Source organism: Varroa jacobsoni, unplaced genomic scaffold (genome assembly GCF_002532875.2).
Source record: "Varroa jacobsoni isolate VJ856 unplaced genomic scaffold, vjacob_1.0 contig01034, whole genome shotgun sequence".
Classification (NCBI taxonomy): Eukaryota; Metazoa; Arthropoda; class Arachnida; order Mesostigmata; family Varroidae; genus Varroa; species Varroa jacobsoni.
The window spans coordinates 3,965-31,859 of NW_019214571.1; the positions used below are offsets into that span (position 1 = coordinate 3,965).

Below are 27,895 nucleotides of genomic sequence, written 5' to 3' on the forward strand. Positions count from 1 at the left end.
CCATGAGGTCCCCGCGGCTACTGCTTTAGTAGTCTTTGTATCCAACGTTGAGCGGAATGGCGCGTGGCGCATGTTGCGAGGAAAGCGAAAAGCAGTGCGCTCAAATGGCACCTCACACCTATAAGTGTTCGCTTACCACTCTTGCAGATATCTATACGTAGAGACGTACATAGGCTTAGACCCTCACCCAACAGATAAAATAGGAAGAAGAAGAAGAATCGAGGAAAGGGGGAATGAGAGAGGTGAGGGAAAGGTATGGCCAAGCCGATGCCAGAGCTATCAAAGCTTCGCGTCCGTTGGCAAACGAAAAGCCTTCAATGAATAAGAGCTAAAGTGCCACCGTTGCTGTGAGATGACGATGCAGAACAGAATTAGACAGAAGCTTTGCAGGTAATAGGCAACATGGCAGGTCATAGTGCGCTGATAGATTTTGCTAGTGCATACCAGCATATCATATACAGAGGTCATGATATAGTTTCGTCATCTGTTTTTGTGCCATGGCGTATATGATCTAACGAGCGTTGACTAAACACTCCGACTCAACTAATTATATTTCATTAATAGCAGGCTAGCGGGATCCATGAACGTTGCCAATGCGTAACTGAAAAAAAAGCAGTCAAATAGTGCTTCTGGAGTTTTAATTCATGTGTCATTATCGTTTCCGCAAACACATTTATACGTGACATCGTAATATACGTAAATAGCCTACATATAAATGCAAAATTTTCGAACGAAGTATTTCCACATGACGCACCGTCTTGGAAATAGTCAAGCAGAATAAAATTTTGTCCTATCCAGGTCTTCAGGGCTGCTTTACACAAACTGGCAAAAGCAATATTTCTAGGACCAGGCAATCGCGACCCGAATCTCACCATCCAGGTAGTAATTAAGCTCGTACGTAATCGTGTTCCACGTGAACTTGACGCTGGATACAAGCGCCGACACCTCTCTCGCAAATTCCGCCACTGAGTTCCATTTTCCATCGTGTGTTGTAGGTCCTTGGCAAAAATCACCCATAGAAAGTCCTGTACGTTTGCTGTTGTAGCTTACAGGTGATGGCCTCCCTGCTATTAGTCCTGAGTTGGGCCTGTCTAGATTCACGCTCGCTCGCTCGCTCGCTTGACACTTCAACCCATGATATCTGCAACTATCCTCCACCTGTGAATAATGGTGCCACCTTCGTAGCTTCGATATAGTTGTATGCTTCTCAAAGAATATTTGCGGTACGCTAGCTAGGAAACGTCTTCAGATATCCGTTCGTAGATGCAGAGTTTATTGAGTCGTCGTCGTCGTTGTGGCTTCGAACGGACTTCGGCGGATTCGATATCACTCAATTTCCTGTATACAGGGAAACGAATCGTGAGTTCACTGTTCCCAAATTCTCGCTTATTGAGTATATTCGTAACTAAAAAATCGCAAATTTTCGAGAGAAGTTCGGCGAAAATATCATGCCCTATCGTTTGAATTCACGCGGGTGTCTGCATTCATAAGACGACTACAATTCGTATCTTGCCTTTCGCTTTACCTACCACGTCTGAAAGCTGCTACATCTAGCCAACTCGTACTATCTAGGGGCACCGCTGAAAGTAAAAATCCAACCGTGATATCCCTGTCAGAGGAAGCTCTACGCTAAGCATGAATAAACACTATCCTTGGGCAGCTCCTTTATTGCCAACATTCTCCATAGGTCCTTTCGATTTTCAGGTACGTTCTGCGATAATTTCTCTGACATTGAACGCACAGATGATGCTAAAAAGATGTGAAGATATATGAAAAGTAAGCCAAAGTTCGATCATTAGAAAAGCAGTCTTTTTTTACTATTCATTTTCATTTCTTATACTGCGAACACACACTCAAATAGCGATTTTTATTTGAAAATAAAAATCAACAGAAAATAACGCAAAAATCGAATATATGCTTAAGGCGCTTGCGGATTTTCATATTACGTCCTTGAGAAGCGGTAGCTTTAAATTGTCTCACTTTAGCCTTAGCTTTCTTATAAATGTGACGATACGAGTATGTATTCTTGAGAGCGGAAGCAACCTTAATGAAATATTTCGCCGTAGACTTGCGCAATCATTGAGAATGTACTAACGTTTTTAAGAAAATTTTGTATATACGTTGTTCTTTTATTTTTGATATTAACAATGTTTTTTTTCTTTGAATAATTTCTCATTTCACTGTATATAAAATATCACGCGGTAACACATACGACACTTCTTTCATGATCTTTCTATAGTATCGACCGTTTAATAAAATCGAAGTTATTCTAATCTGGAGTACAGACGGATAACGATGACAGACTAATCGTCGTCGATCTTCGCTAATCGTTGTATCTAAACAATAAATACATCCGTCTCCAAACGTCTGCAGTTGAAGAAAACTCTAATGTATGTATCCTAGGTAACGTGTTCGAGGTTCGGTAGGAGGTTAAGTCGAATACGGGATCAACTGCTCGCACTAGAATGTACCTAGCATTATTATACTAAAGTAATATCAGATTCGTCCAGTTCTATAGAGTTTAAAATAATTATGCAGCACCTTACAATGCTAACAAAACATGTTCGATCTTTATAAAATAATCCCAAATTTTCCGCAACGGAAGCGTACCCGTACCAATCTGGCTTGGCTCTTCTCTGAAATCTGTCTGACCATGAATGATCTTTACCACAATGGTCAAGTGGTACGAACAGCTTTCATAAGCTGCGCATACAATTACCACAGTGAACCAATCAGGTTTCATGCTGAATAAGTTTATCGTATACAAGAAGCAAAAAATAGCCACCGGACCCCTCGAATAAGATTCGATCCGATGCCTGTACAGCGTAACGGCATCGGCTAAATATGGTCTCATCGACGTACGCATACTGACTGCAAGTAAAACTTTCCGCAGTGCCGACAATCCTAACGCCAGCCGCCTGCTGTGTGTTCCACGCGTGAGCGAGGAAAAACGTCGTTGTGCTTAGATGGTAGTTGTGAGGTATATAATTTTGTTTTCCTAGACCGCCGCTCGCCTCACACAGTATTTATGAGATGCGGGACGCTTGATTGTGAGATGGCCGTCGTACAGTGCGAAAGATTCGTCATTTCCCACTGACCAAAAGACCATCCCGTCTGAGTTCCCTTTCCGTCGTTCCGCTGTTTGCCGTCGCTTGTGCCTTCTGTGCACATATGTTTCCGAAGCTGCTATTCATTCTGATGCTTACTCCCGGGCCGCGGCGTCGTTCGCGGCAGCTCGCTTGCCGTTGTGCGAACAATGGTAGCTTAATTCATTAGTCGGTATATAAGAAGCTTCGCTTCGGTCTGTACTTGTTTGGGCCAGTTGTGCGCAGGCCGCGCTTTGCGGACACATCAAGCGTTGAGTTTGCCGTTCACTGCTTGCAGCCTATTGGTCCCATTTTGCCGCTACTGGCCTGAAGTCTGTTCTTAACTGCTGTTGTTGCGGTTACAAGCAGCGTCGCTTCTGCTGCAACTATTGGCATCTTTCGTGTAGGCCTTTCCTGCTGTGGTATATTGTAAGCAGCACGCGCAGACAAGGTAGACCGGTCACTGCAATCGTCTAGGTTAGCCTGTGCAGTTGATCGTTTTTAGGCGAAGTTTTAATGAGTAACTGAGAGCAAGAGCCCAACAAGTCGTTGTGAGCGTGCCCGAAACTCGCATGTCTCACCGCGCCGCTTGCTACACTTTTTGGCCTACACAGAACAGTGGTGGCCTCGTGTCGCTACTCTGCGGTACGAGCGCCTGTCGCCACCGCCGTGCGACGCTGGTCGCTCTCGTAGCTCCTCTTCTATTCGCCTTGCCTCCGCAAGTCGTTACCGCCACTCGGAGTAACATAAATTGTCGCCTATCGGGTGTTTGCGCTTGGGATCGCTCGGTGGACCGGCGAGCTGTGACAGCGCCGACGGCAGTGGCAGCAGCAGGGTCGTACTACTGGCGTGAGCTGGAGTAGTAGACAAGAAGAGAAAAAGAGCGAGAAATAGAAGTGGGGCAAAGCTTGGAGACGCCGTTCGAAGGCAGTGAAGGTCTCCCAACATTGTGGAATAGAGTATACATGGGCCCAGTGTAAGGTAGGATAGGGGGATGAGGGCCAAGGGGCCGTAAAAGGTTGGAGGGACGTTGGGCTGAAGCAGACGACAGTCGCCGACGACGACGACGACGCCGCCGCCAGTGATGGAAGACTGAAGCAGCTTCGCTTCCCTAAAGCTGTCACAGTGTGCGCGTTCTATGCAAGTCTATGAGTGTGTCTGTGAAGTGGCCAGCAGTAACGGGACAGGGAAGACTGTACTTGGCAAACAATGGTCTTCTTGTTTTTCGCTATCCCCGAAGTTGCGACTTTTGTTTTCCGTCTCTTGCTGCTTTCCTGTCTTTTCCCTACCAGATCCAGTATTGGTTACGCCGAGGGAATAGATGGCTGCATGCGTCCGACTAGCAAGAAGTTGTCGTCCGCTTTCTGTATCGGCCGACGGTGTCACTTTCGCCTGTTTTTGAAGCTATCACGTCGCCCCCAAGAGTGGCGGGTGCCGGCAACGATAGACTCCCGCGACCACATCGCTCGACCAAGATAGGATGTGCGTGCGAGCAGGAGTTGTTGACCTGCCGTCTTCGTTCCCTCGCTACACAGCAATAGTTTCACTTGTATAGTGCTGGTACTCGCATATGGCTGAAGTGGTGCGTATAAACTAAGCACTATTCATACGCTAGATCGTTCAAGACAGATTCTACCAACAAGTGTTTCATGCGCCCGAGTCGAGCTAAGCTTTACGTATATGCGAAAGTACGTACTTTCGCATATACGTGTATATGGTACAAATAGAACTATTTTCTAATTTATTCAATGTCGGACAATTATATGTGTTCCCAATATTTTTAGTTTTCGTTAGCCGGATATGGAAAACTATCTTCGAGAACAAACAGTTACAGCAGAGCTTCAACATCAGCATACGACAATACAACAGACACACATCGCTGGTTGCAAATGTTACCGAAGAAATATATGGCGTTTTACAGTACTTCATTTTGATAACAGGCGAAAGCATCAAAATTACTGAATTGATTTAAGAACAGTTAGCATCATCGCTAAAGAGTTACGTTTCAGGACAAGGACAGGTTCAAGTGATTTCAGGACATCGTGTCTGATCCCTAGTTGTTTCATGCAATATTCCATCTAATATCTTGGTTAATTTAACGTTTAACCTACCGAAATTTCTTACTCAGCAGTTCCTATTCTGGTAAAAGCGATCAAACTGACCAATACGAGTAGATCTAGCTTTGAAACTAAATAAACAGTAAAAAAAAATGTCGAATTTTAAAACAAACCTATAACACTTCTTCCAGAAATAATTTTTATCCTGAGAAAAATGGTCAGTCATCAATTCACAAGCAGAACTTCTAACCAAGCAGTTACAGTTCATGCCCGACTATTTAAGGCCACAAACCACCTGCAGTTGTAGTTGCAAACCCGACGATAATCTGTGACTGAACCAATGTAATAATTTAATAGAGCTGCGGTAGAATAGAGCGGCAACAGACAGCAACGACTGACATTGTAAATGCGGGGAACGAAAACCCCATCCGCCAACTAACTCGCTCTCTGGTTAAAAATTAGACCGGTAGACTACCGGTCTAATGCGCGTCATTTATCCTCTGAATAATTGGGCTATATCTCTTCAGATATCAGCGTCCGTAATCACAGCTACCCGAGTACAGTGGACAACACAGCCAGTACCCTTTAGCCAGCGGCAACGACGACGGCGATGATAGTGGTACCAACGTACGCTGCTGTTTCAAAGTTCAGCGAGTGAGAATTTATAGGCCGCGATAGGATGACCCCGACCACCTAACACACTATTCGCCAGATACAGCATAGGCACACGCTTGTATATGGGGATGGATGTACGAGTCTATATGTGCCTGCGTGCGAAATGCGATGGGCGGCACAAAGGTGCTAGCTGAAGCCCGCCGGCAATTAACAGTATACGTCACTGGCGCTGATAACAAGAGAGAGCTGTGCGGTCCTCGCGTCGACGAACTGGCAGCTCGATGAAATTTCAGATCAGCGCATAAACGGAGCTCACCGAAGGAACCCTAAACACTACTCTGATTTTCTACACAGATACGTTTGTAGTGAAACAGAGAGGGAACAAGTGAAGGATGAAGAAAAAGAGCGTGTGTTACAAAAGTGCGCAAATAAAGCTTTGCAGCAAACCGCCCCACCGCCATACGCTTATCGACTTTTTCGCCAACCTGTAGCAATCTCCGAATCTACTACGAAAGGATAAGATCTGAACGCTGGCAAAATCCTTAAAGTCACTAGTGGGCAGCTAGTCGAGGATCGGCTTTTTTTCCCTATAAATTATCTTATGGATTTGTACAAACATGTATGGTGGGACTTAGTTGCAGTTTTTCATGAGTGAGAAAAAAACATTGTTGGAGATAGACGTTGGGAAATTCGATTTACAAATACAATTAAAAACAGTCGATCTTTCACTGTTGATCTTGTTTAGAGTATTTACCACTTTGATGTCTCGTTTTCATTATCGGTCAAATTGCTAGGCAACATAGCACGGCTTTCGCACCCAAACTCGACCCGACCCAAGCAAAACATTTCCTTACTTCAACCGGGTCCAAGAATGCCACAGATTTAGCATAGGTGGGAATATCATTTGAGTTATCGTGTCTATCTCCTAGGGTGGTTATATCAGCGAAATGTATCTAATTTTGATGTTTTATCACGTAACTGCTTGCTACGATGTACGTCGTTTATGTGCCTTTTGTAGCCGCTTGCGGTTGTCGTTGAAGAGCGGCGGGAGTTCGAATTGTCTGTCTTTCGTTGACTCGATTTACGTCGATCCTTCTATTTTTCTTTTACTCGGTCGTTTTCATCTTCTTAGCACCAGGCGACTATACAGTGAGATATGGCAGGTAAAAGCGGCGGAGCACAAGCTCAGTCGCTAGTTTCTTTCCGCTCTGTTCCACTTCTATCTTGGTATCTGGTTTGAATCCTTGCAACAGTGCGAGACGTCCTATGCTCGTCGTATTCGTGTCTTGGTCTGTTTTCCGCTCGGGCACTTGCCCGCGGCGGTACACAGATCTCTCTTCGACCATGAACGAAGAAATAGTAAGATCTCTCAGTTAGACTCGAAGGGAAAAGCGAGAGGCTTCCTTTAATTCGTGCTGCTCGACTGCTGGAGTGGCCGTCTGCCCGCCGCTCAGAACGCGACTTCCGACCAACGATCCCGCCGACTCTGAGTGCCGCCATGATTGGACCGACGCGCCACCAGCGACCATTCGAAATATTCATCTTTTGTAGCAACAGCGGCCAACAGCTTCCTTGTATTGCTTCAACGTATCACAAACGTTTTCAAGCGGTTCCCTAGCTATCAAACGGTTCACAACGAACAACCTCGAGATTTGCTCTGAGTAGAAAGAAGCAAACCAACAAGATATGTCGCAGTACCCCGGTCATATCTCTTTTTCCTGCTGCTACAACGACGACAACGATGACTACAGGGTTTGGAAATGGCAAAGTCGAGCCCGGCGAAATGGGAAGTGGGAGCATTTCAGAGAGTTTGCTATCTTCTGCCGTGCCTTTTCCATTTTGGAGGCGCGAACATACTTATATCCTGCTAGACTTTCCTCTGAAGCGTTTCTTCTCTATTCCTTAGCGTTGTCACCCACTCGAAGCCCTCTGGCCTGTGCAGTGAGGACTAACAAAACTCAAATTTAAAGTTGCCCTCTCGGCGATGGCCCATGACATCGAGGGACAAGCGGCGACAACAACAACAACAGCAGCAGCAGCTACGAGACACCGATGGCCGTGACTACTGTTAAGGCTAAAGCCTTCGCGTGTTGCCACACAGGCCCTTTTCCTGTCTCTCTGCCAACCAACTGTCCGACCTACGGACTGAGTAGACAAGCAGCAAGGCAGTTGCTGGGTTACGTAGTCAATTTTGGCGCAAGTGGCACTTTTGTCGTCTCGGTCGATTTCGGACGGACATAAGGTTTAATTTTATTTGTCTCCGTATAATCGCAGATACGCTGCCGGCTAAACGGGAGTGCGGGCGAGTGAATGACCATTTGTAGCTCCGCTGTACTGGCGGACGCCGAAGTCGACTCCCGCCAGAGATTGGCAGATGAAGCTTGCTTATATGTACATAGTGCTATGCAGTAGTTAATAAGCATTTGCATCTTATGCTACCAGCTGGGCCGCTCGGTTAGTTGCCCCGCCGAATGGTCCTATGCTGCGGATATCGTCGCTTATACAGTGCACATATAGAAGCATGAGCAGCGCCGACTTTGTCTCATACTCCTCTTGAATGTATATATGTATACCCTGTGTGTGTACACGTGTGAGTATGTGAGTAAGCATGCGTGAGCATATACATGCGCATGTGTATCTACACCGGTATCAGCTAGTAGAGGCGTCCCTCAGGGCCTTAGACGGCGAAGAGCGGAGGACCGAATGACGACAGGCCGCTGCAAGTTTGAATGAGCTCTGCCCTTTTTGTTGTCGTCGCCGCTGCCATCTTCCTTACAGCCTCTCACAGCCACGTTGTTCCGTGTCTCTGCCCCCAGCAGGCCCGTTCTGGTTTCCCCCGCAAGCATAGTGGCGTCGAGCATTTCGTCCATCCCCTTTCGGATACCCACCAACCGTGGTTCGCTTAGTGAGCCAATATCACTACTGTCATTCCCGCCGCTTCCGTTGCATGTCCAGAGTGTCCGCGTTGATATATTTCGCCTCTGAGACTACGGCCACGGTGGCGACCAAAGCGACAAACTGCGCGTTCGGTTCCCAGTTCCCAAGTCATCTTTTCGTACAGCTAGCAGCAGCAGCAGCAGCAACAGTAGTGGTAGCATACGGCCACACCATCGCCACTTTGCGCCGCTACTCGACGCAGGAGCTCAAAAAATTTAACTGCATTTCACGCATGGCCAACGGTTTTTAGTAGCAAACAGCTCATATCTGCCATTTGAGTGCTCCCCTGTGCGTCCCGATTCCCCTTCTGCCCGAACATAGTGTTCACCGAGCCCCAGTTACCGCCACCGCCCCTTTTTCACCCGCCTGTAGTTCCACGCGAGGGACCCACCTCTCAAACGCCCCTACGCCAGTTCCGCTGGCTCATTCACTGTTACCCCCTTCTTCTGTTTCTCTAGCCACTCTCACGTTGCGTCCAGCCTTGGCCGTTTCTGCTTCCAACAGGATAACGGGCAGCAGCAGCGGCTCTCTCAGCTTAAACAGGCTCACAGACTTCATGGCCCTCAAGAACCACTATTCCCCTAACCTCCTTTGCTATCCCGCTAGGCCTGGCGGTACCTGCTTCTCGTTTGTCCCTTCCAGTTGCCTTACTTGAGCTTTGCATCGCGTTCGCATGCGTAACGTTTCAGTCGCCCAGCCGCTCGCCTCCGGTGCTCCTAAGTGGCCCCAATGGCATAGAAAATCACACTTTTCCATCTGCGCCCACGGTGGCATCGCTGCCGACCGGTTGGACGGAATTCCTAGCTAGCCGCTCTACTACTCGGCTCAGAAACGTTTCGTGGTATTCCGCCTTTGTCTAGAGGCAAAGAAGAGCCTCGTAAGCTTCATTCGCTTCGCTATAAAGGTGTCGATGTGCAACTCTCCCTCTGACCAATGGGATGAGGACGGGCAGCCATTTGCGAGGGCAAGCACAAACGGCTGAAGGGGCATGTGCGCTTCTTGATGAGACTTCGTTTATTTTGCCAGTTCCATGCGACCCAGATACATTCGTTGCATTTTTCAAAATAGACAACGAGAATTGCATGTTCAATTCTAAAATCTTTGTTGTGAGTTAGTTCTGTAAACAACGGTAAAACATTAATAAGTTATGGATCCATAATGCTGAGCGAACTAGGCCCCGGAGATGACCAATTGATCCGTAACAACCTACCATTTCTTCTATTACTCCGCAGTACTATTTAAAAAAAGGCGCTAGGCTGGCAGAGAGTGAAACTTAAGGTAGAACGTGCGTTAATCGGTATTAATCTCGGTAGAATCAAATCCAGTCGCCGGAGTTCGGTCCGACACTACGCTGGGTGTCTATGTATCATTCGGTCCCAGGTGTATTTACTCATTAATTTCGCACTTGCAAAAGGCCCTCAGTAAACGCCCTTTAAAGAAAAACTATGAAGAGGGATGAAAAAGCATTGATTTTTACCTCGACGCCTACCAGAAAAGGAAACGTTTGTTACGGAAAGTGTTACGATAGTAACTTTATTGTAGAGCTTAAGCTTGAAAGAAACAAAGGTCAAGATTATCAGAGGCAGACTGACCACATTTCACGCTGTCGAACTACTATAAATTTGAATTTGCGTCACATGTATGTTTTTGAAAATCATTCCTCTGCACCGTAAAAGACAGTCTCTGACAAATGCCTCCAATTAAACATTTAGCATAGACGGTTGTCGAGGTTAGACCTTTTGATTTGAGCAAAGCGAAGCTCACCAACACATTAGCTAGCTTACGCCTAGTTGTATTAAAATATACAACTTCATAATATCCATATGCATATGTATTAGAATACATTTGTATCTATAAAATCCATCTATCTATCTATCTATCTATCTATAAAATCAAAAGTTTAACTAATTAATTAGATTTACGCGATCGGCAATTGTTTATTATATAGCAGGTGGATATAGAAAAAAAATGCTCACGCTCTTTTATCCATCGTCTATGGCAATATGGCCCATTGATGTTACCTGATATTACACGTGTGTGCCGAAGTACTGCCAGTGGTGTTGTTAATGGTATTAATTTTTCGAGTGTGTGTTAACAGCGAAGTACGCTCACCGACCTCAATTTCAAACAGACCCCACCATTGTAACAGCCACAGCCAACAACACTATAATGGGTGACTCCGCCTTTTATGTATTGCACGTCATGTACGTATTGTCATATACAAACCATGATTATATTAACAGCCGCCATGAGAACGACCGTTCGCGAAATTATGATACGATTAATCAAAACAAGGCTACCATTTTGCTTGCTTTACTGTTCAGCTAAATTGTCTACCTAAACACTATTTCCAGTCTGCTTCACACGGTCACTCAAACTTATTCACCTGTTATAAAATGGCAGCGGTCCGTATCTGAATAATTGCTGACGATAATCCTATAATACCGCGTCTATTTCTCCTCTGGGTTTTCTCATTCTTGTCCGCTCCGCGAGATCCCGTAATGTCAGTCTGTTAACCCCCTAGACACCGTCTTCCCTCCATCACTGACGGTGCGTGGTCCTCCTTGTCTACCACCTGCAATAAGCCGCTTGATTTATCTATGATAGGTGCTACCTCATGCTGGATCCGCCTATGTACCAAAAGGCTATCCTATATATGCACACACGTACCTATACTTATTCTCCCTTCTAGGCAGCACGATAAATTCATGTGTCTCAACGAACGGAGCAGCACCAAACTTGCCGATGACGACAAACTGTGCCCCTCCTTTTTGGATCCCCCTTCAAGTATCATGGCTCACACAAACGCGAAACGTACACATGGTCAAACATGTCCATATTTGCACAGATACACAGAGAATGTGCGCCGTCGCAATGAAGGAGGGACATCAGCCAGGGAGGAAGAAGGTGTGAATGATGACTTTAGCTTGTAACGTTACAGTGAGAAAAGCCATGGTTTAGGTAATGCACGTCAACGCATCTGGTCCGCTGTTTCTTCTTGTTTCACGCTTTTTAATCATGTATAGACCAAGGGCTACCCAACAAATGTATGCCCTGTCCTAATCTCACCCGTCTCGGCTGACTACAGTTTGATGTTTCTCTGACAGTCTGTCCGCTTTCGCTGCGCCATCCGGTTCGTTTGTCTACGCTAGGGTTAGGGGATGCTAAACGGCACGACGTAATACACGACGCAAAGCGGTAGACGGGCCGCGAGCCCCCGGTGGCTTTCCATTACCCATATGATGACATACACATGTTCACCAACAATGTCGACCTTAGGCCCACTCTATAGACATTAAGACAGATTCTAGTGGAGGGTGAGGAGACCATATGAACCCAATAGAACAAGGGACTGCATGTCATTGCTGCTGCTGCTGTTATGGGTGGGCGGTTTTCAAAATGCGACTTTTTCAAAATGACTAAGCTTACGAACATATGATTATTCTTCTTGTAAGCTCGTCTTTTTGTAGGTGGACTGTATTTCACTTTTATTATGTTTCTTTTTCGTACTTCTTTTCCAATAATGATTTAGATACGATAATAAAATCTTGAAAAAAAAAAATAAAACTTTCGATTGAATGCACTCGTTTCTGACTCGTCTGAGCTCAATGAAATTTTTTCCTGTTTCATGCTATTAGATGTGCGATGATTATGAACTTCTCATTCTCGTCTCTCTCCTTTTTCATGCTTTTACTGAGTCCCGTTTTGTCCGATCTTCCTTTCGTTCTCCTTCGACAGGCAGTCTCTGAACTACCTGTATCAATATGGACGCGATCGGTTGTTGCCCGGTATGCGACAGACAAGAGAGGGATAAAACTGAGACAAAGCGAAACAAAAGGGAGAACCGAGATGCTTTCGAATCGACGACTGCTGTGAAGGACGAGACAAAAACAAAAGACAATGTTGTAGTTGTAGTAGCAGCAGCGGTAGCGGTAAAAAGAGCAACAGCAAGGAAAAGGAATATGCGAGCTGGAGAAGCAGGAAAAGAAGGAGAACCGGAGAGGAAAGATGGGGGCGCGTAAGGTATGGGGCAAACGATTGTGAATGAGATAGCTGCAAATATGGCGAGCGAGATCAAGAGGGACAGCAAGGACTGAGAAAACGAAGGAAAAGAAAAAAGGCGGTGCGGGCGACGCGCGACTGAAAAGAAAAACATCGCGGGCCAAAAGAGCAAAAGACAACTAATGCTACCTGGCTTACTTCATGAGCGTGTTGTAACTCAAGCATACCGCTGCAGCTTCTGTCGTCGTTATCGTGCGAGATCGCATAGTTCCTGATTGTGATGCGGCAGGCTAGGGGTCCGCTGTTGCTAGCGGCGCCATTAATGCTAATGGATTTAAGTGTATCTCGGAATAATTTGCCTCCCTTCGATTGGACCCTCTCGACGGCCGTCGTCCACGATTGGTACGCGTATAGCATGCTATCTGAGCGTACAATATCCTTTCTAGGACACGCAGGCAGTATTTTACCCTCTCGCTATTTCGCTTTCTAATTCTCTCATTTCCTCGATCCAATGCAGCGGACCCCACACGAGTCGAGTCGCGTAAGTGCAGGACACTCTATCCCGAAATAAGCTACTGCTCCGCATTACTTTTGTACAATTGCAGCAGGCAGCTCTATCCGCACTAATAAAAATAAATAATATTCCTTGCAACGCTTTCTCTTATCCATTTCATAACGACTCGACGCGTGTTACGGTTCCACGCAAATCGCACCGACGGTATCCAGGATGATACCTGCTGTACCATACATATATTTCTGGGATTTAAGTTTATCGTGATAGCATGAACAATCATTTTTGCTTTCAGGAATATCAAAGTTTGAATACAAGTAGTTTTACTGATAATTTTTCGTGCTATTCGTTGAACTCGGTTACGGGATCGACGTAGTATATGCACGCACGTGCTTTGTTCTGCTACCCCGTGCAGCACAAAACTTTCGGCATATATACCGCAAATCGGAGTGGAACTGACCTTTGGAAAGTCGATGACTCATATCTAGGTAGTAGAATTATTCGTAATAAACTATAATAAAGAAGAAATTGCAAAACGTCAATTTTTTGTGGGGCTTCAATTGCATTGGTTTGCAGAAGAAGCTTGTAAGAAAAATGGACCGTAGATAATGTACATTTTTGTTACTATAGAGATACGTTCAAACAATAGAAACCAAATTCGTCAAACCAGATATAGCACTTTCACTAGTGGATAGTAGATAGCATAAGCAACAACATTAGAACTAGCCCATCCACTCATCAGGGACGTCTTTACAATACAGACCCCTGGAAACACGAACTGATCAATTGACTCTCTAGATATACGGAACGATTCATTGTCAATCGCCAAGCCCGATTTGAAATAAAACACCAGCTAACTATATAGCAGCTACAGGGAACTGTACAAACACAAGCTCTTAGTCGTGGCGCTGCATTCTTTCTCGGCGCCATGCGTAACCAATTTGGGGGCGTTAACGCAGGTTGGGTCCACAGCGCCCGCAGTCCTCATTAGTGGTGGTCCTCTTGTCGTTATGACATACATTAGTAGAGTGGCCGACCAGAACTCAGATCCCGTCGAGTTCGTTCATCGCTCGGCTGCCTCGTCGTCTTCATGTCGACAAGGGCCGCTTGTAAAGACTGAGCTGCTAGCTAGCGATTCGGATCTAGCCGAGAGAGCTAGCTGATGTATTGGTTTTGCTCACGCGGAATCATCATCAAAAATAATAACTTCGCCTCGCGTCGCCCGCCGACGCCAGCGCTGCCGCCACGTCCTCCTGCTCAAGTACTCCACTATAGTTATATCCCTGTCATGTCGTCTTTTTCGGCTGCCCCGCACTCGTTGGCCTCCTGTGCCCGTTAAGCAGGAGTTCGAGAGACTGAACGAGAGCGCTAGACAGAGAAACACCACCTAACCTTCTCTTTTGCACTCATTACGGACGCTGAAGGCTCTTCGGCCTCAAGCCCCAGAGTGCATACAATCAGCTCAGGCGCTTCTTGTCTCCGGAGGGGAAGGTCTTTCTCTTCTGTTCGAATAGAATCAGGTAGGAGTAGCAATAGTCAGGAAGATAGGGGAACACGGGGGGCAAATAGTAGGGGGCAGTAGCGGAGCAACGAAGTATAGAAGAGGTTTGTCTTGTGTTGTTCTTAATTGGGTCGCGGCACGCTCGAGCACGATTAACATTCTCGACCTACACTATGCCACACACATACACACACAGATCGAGACAGACACAGATACACCGGCATACAAAGCATCATGGCATACATGCGGAAAGACACATCCGTACGCATTTACACAGAGTACAGGCCATAGCGAAAGCAGCAGCGTGGTTTCTTTAGAGCAACGCTTTGGTCAGCTTGTCGCCTTCGGAGCGTTTTGAGGGGGGTCAGCTGGCTCAAAAGGGCAGGTGAGAACAGAGAGTCTAGTGTACAGTCTTTCCCTATTAATGCTATCTCACAAGAAAGGGGGAACGGGGGGAAAGCATTGTCTTGAGTCGACAGCATTCGAGTCAGTTAGCTTCGGCGTAGCAGCTTCCCTAGAGGACGTCCCATATCTGTGCTCCATTTCCCTTCCCAAGTGCCTCATCCGTTGAACGACGACGCTTTCGAAATGTTCCGAAACATCGAAGCAAGACGCCAAGACAACATCACCACCAGCACCACCTCGAAATAGTTCTTTGTTGGCTTAAGTGTCGTCGACATTTTCGATGGCTCAAGTGCCTTCTTCGACAGCCGAGATGCAGGTTGAGTAGCCAGACGGCGATTAGGACCGTCGTCCACGACACCTGGAAGTGGGAATGGTTTGGCATCTGAGAACCCGGCCGTTATTATAGTAGACAAGAGTTCGGAGATGAAAGACGGCGAAAATGCTTTAAGCTCACGGCCACCACAATCCAGTCAGGTAAGCCAACCTTACACTCTCCAACTGTCTCTCGCCCTACCTCTCTCCCCTTTACAAAGAACAACTGCCGAGCATTTCCGTATCGCGTCCATGTTAGTATTGTGGTTCGTAATGCTGTTGTTGTTGTCGCAGTCACTGTTATTGTACACTGTTGTTGTTATCGCCGCAGTTCGTCGTAGATGTCGGCGATGACGACGGCGGCGGCGGTAGGAGCAGCAGCCCTCGAGGACGTGGCAGTGGCTGCTGCTGCTGCTGCGTTAAGCACTCTTGTCGCTATAAATCATTGCAGCCTGGGCGAGCGGCACGCTGGCTCATCGCAAACATCGCACCACGCGGAGATTCGACAGACAGCCTGTCTATCCATGAGTGTGTCGTCCACCACAAAGCCGAAAGCCATGAGGAGGGGCACGGCGTTATGTACCTCCTGTCCCCTGTCGTTCACCTCTTCTGCACAGTTGTACGCGGCCCATAAAGAACTCTTCCCCTGAGCAGGTCTGGCTACCCCCTACCCCCCCCCCCCAACACGTCACACCCTTTTCCCAGTTTCGGTCACCGGACTGTTCTGCTACATGACGACAACGACGGGGTATGTGTCCACGCCGGCCGGCAAGTGGACAGGACGCTTGAGGTTGGAGAAAGGGGAATGTCCACCGTCGTGTCCCGTGCGCAGTTGAATGCACCGGTAAAAGAGGAGAACTAGAGAGGCAACGTAGCTGAACGTAGGGCCAACATCAGGGACCCTGGCAGAAGTCTCTGCAAAAGACACCACTGCAGTTGCTTTAACCATCGCTGTAGCGTCGAGTGCCGCGGCGGCATGACCCGTGATGAATGGATACGACGTGCGGCCACGTTGAACCCCTAAGGCTCGTCTCGTCACGGCACGGCAACGCTTGGTCAGACGCTGAGAGCCGCCCCTAAGCATCTCACGACGAGGGCGATTAAGGGCGTGTGACCACTTGGCGGTGATGTATACGCCGCATCAAAGGGCCGCATCACTCATCCGCCGCAATCGTTCAACCAAGTGACCACTACTACGACTGCTACCGCTACTGCCGGTAGGACAAGCGACTACCACCGGCCCCGTTTGATCCCCGTCTATCCCTCAACTAGTAGTCAACAAATACCCTCCCCCTTCCCTTTCTAATCGTTGTATCTTTGATAGCTGCTAGAGGGCGTGAATGATGACCCTACAAGAACGAGCTAGATAGAGGAACTCATGTCGGGTTTTTGGAGACATTCATTTCGCGTCATGGACAAACTGTTGCTTAATCTCACAGTTGATTTGGAAAGTAGAATTTTGAACAAATGGTTTATCCAGCGCTCGCAAAGCGTTGTTCTAGAATCAATTTGCTTACGTTAATGATGACTCATCGTCTATTGATTAGCCAAAAATAGTAACAGCTTGCAGATGTTTGAATTTGCGGCTTCTTTTATGCAGTGATGTACTGGGTGGGCAAAATGCCATTGATGCTGCCTGGCTGTTGTACTAGCTGATTATGGGAATGCGAGTTCTTCTGAAAAAGACCATAATAAATGATATTGTTTCCGAAACAGTTTGTACAGAGACTAATAGATAATTTAAACTTACTAAATGGCAAGTGCACTTTTCCTTAACTTAAGGATGAGACGACTGCTCACTTTAGGTGCATTCTTCTTGGCCGACCTTCGAATACCGAAAGTATGAAACGACCTCCAGCTCTAAAGTTCTTTGCGATCCTACCAAAAAACCGTGAAGTGCACACGCGCGTCCTCGTAGCCTTTCAATGTGCGTAGCTACAGCGTAGTTGATGCCTTTTTAGTCAGAAGTAATCGAACTCGCGGTTTACCCTTTACCAGCGTCGCTCCCACCTCAGCCACCACCGAAAGCAATTCAAATACAACATTTTGAAGCATGAAATATATATGTTCTAATGGTTTGCCGTAATTGCGCCTGAATATCGAACACGATAACATAATACTGAGCAAGATATGCGGTCATAAATCAGGACCATATTTTGAAAAGGTTTGCTTGGCACTCAGACAATGTGCCACAATGATAGATTCGTGTGTAACGTTTATTATTGAATTGGTTGATTGCAATACAGATGGCTCTACTGGATAGAGAGGAGATTCGCTATTACATGATGTGATACTAGATATAGGCCTTCATACATAATCTTTTTATATTGCCTCACATTCATGAGCATATATTGAAGACATCTTTCCGAGAAGTGCGCGCGGAATATTTTGAATTACCTAAATTATTACCAATCTCGAAAAATGCAAGCATATTTCGAGATTGGTAATAATACTGGTAGATTTAATTAAATTTACTTACTAGCGTTATTTTGTTCTTGTAATCCACTGTGTATCCAAGATATCTGCGGTGCGTGCAGAGGTTTACAATGCATGTTGGTCCATTTTGTTAAAACGTATACTAATCCTCAAAGCGCATGGGAAAACAAATACGGCTATGTGTGCTATAATTATAAGAAATTCAGTTATAAATATGACGTACTGTCTTTCCGACATCGTTAACGTTAAATTAATCCTATTGTTGTTCAACGTGCGTTTAGACAAAGCCATTAAAAGTTCCGATTATTGTACCAGCTAGTCTGAATCGGCTGATCATATTAGTGTCGTCACTCGGATAACCGCCAAATCAAATACAGATGCATTTTGACGAATCCTCAAATTAAGTCTCTTTTGTGATGTACCTATTAGGATCACGTATGAACACGTGTAGACCTGTGAAGCTTTGCACTCTGTGTGGACAAGGAGATACGTGGTCATAAACTTACAGATACATCCATATATAGCGCGTCGTTCAAAAAGCGTCTAACGAAATGTATGCGGTTCTCTGAGACATAAGGCTATTTCGCTAGCCTCGAGAATAGAACACAGATTGCGGATGACATACGTTGCCGGACCGACTAACTATTCCAATTAATGTCGGACACACTGCGAAGGCTTAGGTACGCTTCGACGGCCGACGGCGGGGACCTGATTCTACGTTTGGATCTGCTCAGACAATCTGCTCCCTGGTTGGCCTCGTGTCGAAGTGGACTAGTAATGATGACTACGATCACCGACAAGAGAGCAACCTGTTGGTGATCACATGATCACACTCTGTCGTCCACAAATTTCGTCCCCGTCCTACGAAGAGGCTTCACGAAGAGGCTAAGTCGGTGGCTTCAGGAGGGAGTTTTTTGGAGCTGTTTCTCTTCTTGTCGAAGTGGCCGCCCCCATGATAATGTTCCCCGCGTACAATAGCTGCTCGCTGCCACTTGAACGATGCAGCAGTTGGCGACTAATGCTACGATGCCGTCTCAGTTCTTAGCTACTACTACGTAGCCTCGGCCAGTTCGTGCCGAGTATCATGTACAAGCATTACCGGCACTGCATGCGACACCAAATGCATCATAGACATGGCAATTCGCGACAGGCCACCCTAGGGGGAAACCCATAGCTTAGGTGCAGAGGAAATTATACCTACGATTACGTACCCTACGTAGTTCCATGCTATATATACATGCAATTAACATGTATTAATTACAGGCGGATTTTCGACCGGCAGGACCTACGTGCACTACCGGATACAAGCCTTACACCGCTTCGGAAGTAAAACTCTGACGTATGTAGACAATACTATACATAATACATGTATGCTTGCTCTAGAGATACGTCAAATAACTACGTTCGATTTTTCAGTTACTTAGAGCCATGCCTAAATAATTTATCCCTAAAGTACATCTTGGGCTGAGTACATATAGCGGTACAAACGTAGACGGACCATGCCGCTAGGACGACTGTGTATAAGCACATTTTATTAGATCATTACCCTAAACGACGCTTAATTTATTTAATTTTCTAACTTTCCAGAGAACTTTCCAGTTTTTCACTAGTTCGTGAAACGTGATTGTCTGCCGTTAAATTTTAATGGCAAGCCGGAACGTAGACGCATATTCCATTTATTAACTTACGCAATTTGTGCGGCACGCGGAAAGACCCTTCGATATCTGGCAAGCCCATTTAGGCAGTGTACCCAGGTATTATGGCTACTTCACTTAAATTCAAAATAATTTGAATAGGTAATAAAATTGAACCCCGTTTACCATGCTGCTCCCTGTTTGCAGGTTTAGTACGCATGATGTGATGTTGAAATACTTTTTAAAAAATCTACAGAATAGTATCCGCAATACGCTGCTATCTACGATCACAAGGATAGCTGAACAATAGAACTTGTTGCTGCCAAGCTCGCAATGTGGAAAATAGCTACATTCGTATGTGCGTATGTTGAGCGAATTTGTGATCCTTCACCGACTGGTATGCCCTCCTGTCTTGACCATGTGCTTCTCCTGTTTTATCGTGGCCCTGTCCAAGGACCATTGGTCAAACCACCTCAGATGAAATTTCGGGAGTAATGTCCTAGCTGTTAGCCCGCTAACGCCTGCTAAATTCGGCCTCAGCGCCAATCTACAAACAATTAGCCGACCGCGTCTGTAGCCACTCTTCCCGTTCCTCTATCGTCTGCTTAGTTGCTTTGTTGTGGAGCGTTTGCGTCGCCTAATTTGGCCAGCCAAGATTTTGAAACCTTTACCGTTAATACGATCATTGTCCATTGCATAAGCTAACGCTTAAAGTCAGAAAACTCGTCTGCTTTCAACTTCACGTTTCATCTTCTCCTAACCTTAAATAAGAGGTTAACTATGTCTGATTTTGCCCACGAGACACTATAAGTCAGCTCTCAAAACTACTCCATTTTGTCCAATTGGTGTGAGGAAAATGGAATCGTAGTCCGAAAATGGCAGGACAAATGCGTCCCAGTCGACTATGTTCTAGTTAAAAAAGGACCAGTCGTTTGTCTCGACACATCAACTTAGCTTGGCATGTGGTCAATCTGTAATCAATGCAAACCATTTACCTGTGGTCAAGGTGTTGAACGCTCAACACCTTGGCCACAGGTAAATTGAAAGGTCAAATCCTATTTCGTTCCCTTCGAACAAACGTATACGATTATGGGAAAAGCAACGCCCACACAATGCTTACATGTTTAAATGTAGGAGCGTCTACTTAGAAACAGCTAAGATGAGCCAGGTTTGGAGCAGAGCCAACCGTTTGAAACAATGCTTAACGGTAGGTACCGAGCGTAGAAGTTGAAGCCTTTATATATTAGAATATCTCACGATATCGGGCTGTTGGATTGAGTTGACGCCCAGTTGTTTCGCCATGCATAATCGTTGTACATGCACACCTGCTGCAGCGGTACTTATTTCGGTTGCTGCCGCCGTACTGATGGCTAGGTACCTTATGAGACACGATTAGGCAGTGTGAACTGTGGTCCCAGCGATGTCAGACTGAAACGGAGTTTGCCTAAGGATATATTTAGCTCTATCGAGACAGGCCACAGTCGATCGGAAGCGAAGTCTTGTCGGTCGGGGTCCACCTTACTGCTGTTGGGAGCAAGTTTCGATGAAAAAAGAGGAACTTTAGTACATCAGACCTGCGTTTGACTTTTCGATCACTGAACCGCTAGATATTAATATCATGTCATGGCAGAAAATTTCACTTAAAGAGGTGTATACCCACACAATGCGAGAATATATATATATATATACACCTTACTTTGTAGTTGAGGCGTAATTTAGCTGATGCATTGCGATTCTATTACTAGGGTTTAACCAATGTCTGTTTTTGTTTGGTTAGTTTTGTTGGAAGGAAGCTAATTAAAAGAGATAATGGGCATATCTTTTCATTAAGCTTCAGTTGAGCTAATATCGTTAAAAGCACCATTGTAGAATATTGTTTTTTTTTTAAATTTTTAAAAGCGATAATTATGCTTTTTTTAAAAGCCATTGTGATTGATCAGCTCTAAGGGTGATATCCGCCATTTTTTAAGATGGTAGGGATAAGGTATGATGAAGATGGTGGGATGGTAAGCGAACCGTCATCAGCATATTGAATAGTGTTTGGCTTGTCCAGTGACCTATTAATTAGATCATTTTTTACTGTATATATCTTCGTGTGTCGATGCTTCCGGTGCATAATAGCTCCTAAAAAATAGTTTGCCTTCCTTAATTGCTTGATATATTAGTTATATAGATATAGTTTTATAGATATAACGGTTCTTCCTCCAAGCACAAAACCTAGCAATGAAGAGCTTTCGCGGATACTCGCTTTCAAGCGACATAGGCAAAATTAACCTGTGTCCACAGTCTTTACCAACAATCATAATCTACAGTATATTGTTAGTGTACGATAGTATGCGACACTGCTCTCTCTCTTTGCAGTTAACGTAACTGATGATCGAACAAAATTCAGAATGAACTCAGCGTCTGTAGCCATTGAGGTTGGTGGTCGGGCACGATCCATCTATGACTACAGTCTGCTACTATCAGCCTGCTCCTTCTTATCGAGGTCATTCATTTATTTCGTATTTGGTGTCCGGCGACCGACATCGCCATCGTCTTGAATTCGAAATGTTCACCTTTCCTAGGAACCCATCTTCCACTGCTAACCTCACTCCCTCGTCCACCCAATACTTCCCCAGAGTCCTCATGGCACCTCAATAGTCTTATCGTCCTTGCGTTGTGGCAAGTACTTCTTTATACTCGGTTTGTACGCTGCGGAGATGCCAACGCTCTACGACCTCCGTATGCTGCTGGTATGTGCCGCGCTGCAACATCTGCTACTACCACTGTAACGTGCACACCCAACAACATAAACGGCCTCTCTTGTATTTCTTTTTCAGTAAGTTCCTGCTTTGATTTTGTGTTAATTATTTTTCTAATTTGCGTCTCGCTTTCTTTCCTTCTGTCTTTTTTTCCAGGACGGCGTCCTGGTAGGCGGTACTGTCGTCGCTAGCCACGTTGGGTGTTTTCTTGTCGTGTGATCCGCCAGAAGCAGGAGGGGTGGGGGGGGGGGGTCGAAGGACAAATGAGCTTCAAAATTCCTTTTTTAATGGCTGCAAAAGAAGAGACGTTTAACACCTAGGCGATATTTGAATGGGGTGGAGCGACTATTTTATTATGGATTACGATAGGAAAGATAGAAAGACTTAGCACAGTACGATTACCCTGTCAGGCTGCTTTTTAGTGCTATACTTAATGTGTATCGCGCATTGTCAAATGATTCTAACCGCTGACGTAAAAAATTGTAATTCAAATACTTAATGCCCAGGAGCCGTTCTATGTACCAATTAATCTAAAAGATTTGGTTTATACTTCAGTCTGTGTGTATGCATTTCTATAATAAAAGCGGGTGTACAATCGAATGTCCACTGAACGCCAATCTGTAAATCTCAGACCAATGCTCCTGGGTCTTTGCAGAAACCGCAGAAAATATCCTGTGTTGTACTGGTGTGATCCGAGTCACCCGTTTTCTTATATCCTACAATTTGTCTGTCACCGAGTCGCTGATGTCTCCCGACTGATGCGGCAGGGTTGGATGTTCGTCTCGTCAAGGCCTGCCTTCTCCAAGAAAAAAGGAGGATTCTCTTCTCGCCCGTTTCCAGACGAATGTATTTTACTGCGAAGCAATACGACTTGTATGACAATGGTAGGAGCAGGAGATCCCATGGATAGGGTCGGACAGATATATATATTTACCACAAGAAGGATTCGCTGGCTCATGGGAACTACATCGTCCCATTCACATGTCGATCAGGCTGATCCCCAGATACGTGTTGATCGTTTCAAAAAGCGAAAGTTTTGGGATTTAAGGTCAACGTTTACGGAAGTATCACGTAATATATTCTAGATTTAGACGCCCCGCAATGTTATCTAATATCTTCCTAATTATATATATATGAATACGTCTTAGCTATATACCTTTTATGTTTAATAGTTTTACGACTGGGCTACTCTCTCGCTCGGAAAATTCATCCAACATCAGATAGAGTAATGCAGACAACAACTCCATACAATGATATCTCACCAGAAGGGAAGCTGTGGGCCGAAAGATGGTGGTTGATACATTTACTATCCAAGCGCAGACGGGATTCTAAGTGCTTGTGTTCTATTGAAATGCGATAAATCTACAGAATCTTAATAAGCGACTTTGGAAGATCCCTTTTTAGTTTAATAAACATAAGTGACGGATATGAGATGTCAATAAAGTGGTGATTAACATAAGCCCAAGCTCGGTGAGTAAGGCCGACATAATTCTACCCCACTGATTTCTTTAAAAATAAATCGCGCTTTTTTAACTAATTTACAATTTTAATATAATAGTTTATTAAAAACAATAGTGCTACAGATAATGACTGTCCAAAAATAATTATTCTAACTTATTCTCCTGTTTCGGAAATTAAAAAGCCTTGATAGAATAGTGGTTCAGTGTTCCATAGCGCACAGGCATGGTCACATACATACACAATATCTCATCTGATAATTTCATAGCATGACACAGGACGAAGAGTTGGAGAAGCAAGCGATCGCCGTGTGATGTCTGATCTGTTCGTCTCTGACTAGTTGTTACTGCTGTTGTTGTTCTGTCTGATGAAGTTGTGGGCCGCACGATAGTGGGGCCCTCGAAGCGGGTCTGTACCGAATGGACTGTGAAAAAAGACGACATTTGTGCTGGTCGCTGATGCGATAATAATTAACAACAGTGAAGAAACTTACCGTTTTTTCCGCTATTTCTTTTCTTCACCTTTGTTGCGGCCACCGTTGCCAAAGCGGACGACGGGTGAACTTTCGAATATCTTCCAGATGGCACCGTGACTTAAGATCCACTACTTCGAAGGCCTTTATTATTTGTATATAAGTCGAAAATTACAATGATGCTATATAATTTTTTGCTCTCGTCCTTACTCACGCTGAATTTTCTGTGTGTTTGCCATTAGGTTCCCTCTTCGTTTGCCTGGTGCACTGATTTCCCCTAGCTAAATGAGATGTTCATGTCCGCGTATCGTGCATTGTATATGTTTTATATGATAATCATTGTATACATGTGAAACTCTTAAACATTGCTGATTTAGTCGTGTAATACTCCGTCGCAAGCAGATCTATACTGATAGAATATGGAAAGTCAGGAGGCCTTCTTACGGTGGCAGACTGATAAACTTCGATAAAGCACACATTTGAACATATCGAATCGTAAATCGTATGAGAGCTGTGCTGTCGTAAAGCGCATAAAAATGCCGCCGTATACGCACCTTTAGCAATGTAGGATATCAATAGGTCTACAGCTGCCGTCTTAATAGAAAACGTTATGACGTTACTAGGGAGCGTATATTGTAATTACGTAATGGTTTCCGTTAAGGTAAAAAACGTAAAATAACTAGTGAGATGTTAACGATTTTTCCCTTTATGAAAGCTTATACGTAATATGCCAAATACATTTTTGGCCCGTTCACTTTGAGTGAGCGAGAGACTGAGAGAGAGAGAGAGAGGGAGAGAGAGAGAGGGAAAAGAGAGGGAGAAAATCTCGAAAGGCAGTCGATTGGCAATTTTGATAAACTGCGGTGAAATCTAGAGCATACCACCTTTTTAACATCTTAGCTATAAGAATATCAATACGAAGTTATCTTGCGCCTTATAAAAAGCTTCTTCTGATATGTTTCTAAAGGCCATCTAAGTTATATTAGAGTTTTAAGAACCACTCGAATGTCAGCTTAATTGACGGAAAGGCCAAATATATTATATTAAAGAGCTTGATTGTTGTTAAGGCTGAAGTATTGACTTAGCTCTAGCAAATCGTGGACCTTTAGCTTTAAGTAAACCATTTAAAGTCTTTGAAAAATCGATGACGTTTTAACTCAATCAGCAGAATACATAATATCGTTAACAATAAAAAATATAGCCTAATATATATGTATCACTATAGGTTTGAAGAGACAAACAATCTTGGCATCTGCTAGAACTGTACACGAACGATAGATAACCAGATCGTAACCCATGCCATGATGTCTCCATGATCAAATATGTGTGATTTTATGTTATGATTTAGTATCGAAATATCTTGCGAAAGGGATCCATCAGACTCGAGTGCGATTAGATCATCTCGGAAGAAGACGGTCGCTACCGGATGACCCGACCGGCTCAATACAACGTGGTCTATTAATAATTTTCCCTAGAATATCATCGATTGTTTAGGTGTTTTTTTTTCTTTTTTTTCCAGTAAACATTCAGCTCGGTGAGCCTTTAGGTATAGTTGTGCTAGAAGAAAATTCACAGAATGACAAAGATGAACATATGTCAATGAATGATTTTCAATAAACACATTGATCAATAGGGCACGCTTTTCTGTGCCTAACGATTGCCTGGATTCAACTTAACCAGCCGTAGATCGAGTGGCCTCTATTATCCCCATTGAAAAAGTGAGTTTATTGAAATATCCTTGAATGCAGTCTAAATACGCTAGATAATAAAAGCTACTAATTATAATATACTGGAGGCAAAGGAAAACGATTTTTTATTAAACAAATTCGGATGAAACTCGTGCGTTGGAACCTTTGAGTCTTCTTATAGTGATGGATCATAAATGAATTACAAATTAAAGTTGTTTTTTAATTTTCGTTAAACGTTCCTTCTCGCTTCCTTTCTTTGCGCGACCATTAAGAGCGGTCATTCCTAATCTTATCTCCAAGCGTATCTGTATGTGTTCCGCTGTTATCGTTCGGAGTCTGGCAGAAGAAGTTATCTCGTAGCGTACCTGAAAAACACGAAACGGCGACGAAGATGTCTACAGGGTAACACTCATGCCTCCAATGGATAGTTCGCTGGTTGGGGGCTGGTGGAGGTGCCGTTTCTTCTACATCCGCCGTTCAAACGACTACTATTGTCGCCGTCGCTAGTCTATATCGAGTGTCGGTCGATTCGTCCGGACCGTCTACCTACCTATACATATATATGGCGTACGTATCTTTGCGTTTGAGCGGCCAAGCACGTTAGGGTTTATGTCACACAAATTGAGTAAATTAATAATGCCATATCTTGACCCGACATCAAGCCATTGAACGGAACGAAGGCTCGTGAAAAGTACAAAACGGTAATAATAATAATAATAATTATACCGTTTCATAGTATTGTCGTCGTCATCATCATCAGAGTCATGACAACAACAACACTAAGTAACGATCAGGAATATAAAATACGACTTTCGACATTGTTCATACAATCAGGGACAGACGACAACAAGTTAAACTGGTAGTAATGGCACGTCTGCGCAGGAACACTGTTTCCCTAACGCAGATGGCGTCGTATTTATCTTCGCTCGAATATATCTTTAGATTCTTCTGATGTGTGACGGGGCGATCAATATGAAACGGCAACATGAAGCCTTCTGATGGCCGCACTCGAAGAAGAAACCCCGTCTATAATAAAGAATATCTGATCAAATTTAATGGCGTTGTCAGTCGATGTACGGGTATATACTGCGTTTCGACAAATGCGTGTCTATGTGTGTGTCAACTCCAGTGAATGAGTTCGCGTTGCAGTCAATTTTGAGAAACGGTTCCACGTAAACGGTGCCGTAACGGAGACGTACACTTTCTGTGTCTTACAAATACGCAAACATCAATACATCGTTCCAAACGATATTGTCGCTCGTTCGTACAGTCAGCAGTGTCGCATAACTCAGTAGAAGTAGCTTCGTGCAGAAATATATGATTTACCTTTTGACGCTTAAGATTTTTTATCAGCTATTGCTTAGCATAGATACGGGCCGGACGGCAATGACGCCACCCTAGCTGCCCTCTTATTTCTATGATTTCGACCTTCACGACACAGCGTATTGAGCTCTACGATAATAAAGATAATACGAATATACGTAAATGTAAATTTCGCTTGTAGGTAATTGGTAGCGCTATGAGCATGCGTTTCAAGATCTTCTCTAGCAACCACTTGTGTGCCCGTAGGAGATATTCGCTTGGCCTCCATAGAAAATGAAAAAGAGTTTTCCATAAACGTTTATGTCACATCACGAAAATTTCTGCCAACACCACACTCTGCACGCATCACTACTTAGTTAAACGCAATTCATGTTAAAGACATTAATCATATTTCTCCTTATTCCTCGCTCTGTTCTAAAGACTAAAGCTAATGAGCTCTGCGTTGAGCTGAAGTTAAAAATTCTAATTATCTTAAAGATCAGTCAACTTCAAGTGAAACTTAAATTCGGGATCGCATGACTGTGTGTCCGACGTGCTTGTCGCCCCACCTGTCGCCGGGTCACGGAACAAAACTCAATATACCAGAAAGATATCCATAGAACAGGAAAACATAGTTGCAACACTTGATTTTAAGTAACCATTTCGATCTGCAAAAACGTTTACAGCAGTAAACTAGGATATGATAGCACAATAATGCCCGCCGTCTATTGACGC

At 44.6% G+C, this 27,895-nt stretch overlaps 1 long non-coding RNA gene across 2 annotated transcripts; it reads left to right on the forward strand.

The window, feature by feature from the left end:
* Window positions 1–245: 245 nt before the first annotated feature.
* LOC111271793 (uncharacterized) lies at window positions 246–27,228 on the forward strand. Of its 2 annotated transcripts, XR_015315468.1 has the most exons (6): window positions 246–390; window positions 1,046–1,359; window positions 12,434–13,099; window positions 19,126–19,201; window positions 19,450–19,616; window positions 22,397–27,228. It is a non-coding gene; the product is annotated as an uncharacterized LOC111271793 (long non-coding RNA). The 2 variants fall into 2 exon arrangements; XR_015315467.1 differs by lacking the exons at window positions 246–390; window positions 1,046–1,359 and adding an exon at window positions 3,282–4,668.
* The last annotated feature ends 667 nt before the right edge of the window (window positions 27,229–27,895 follow it).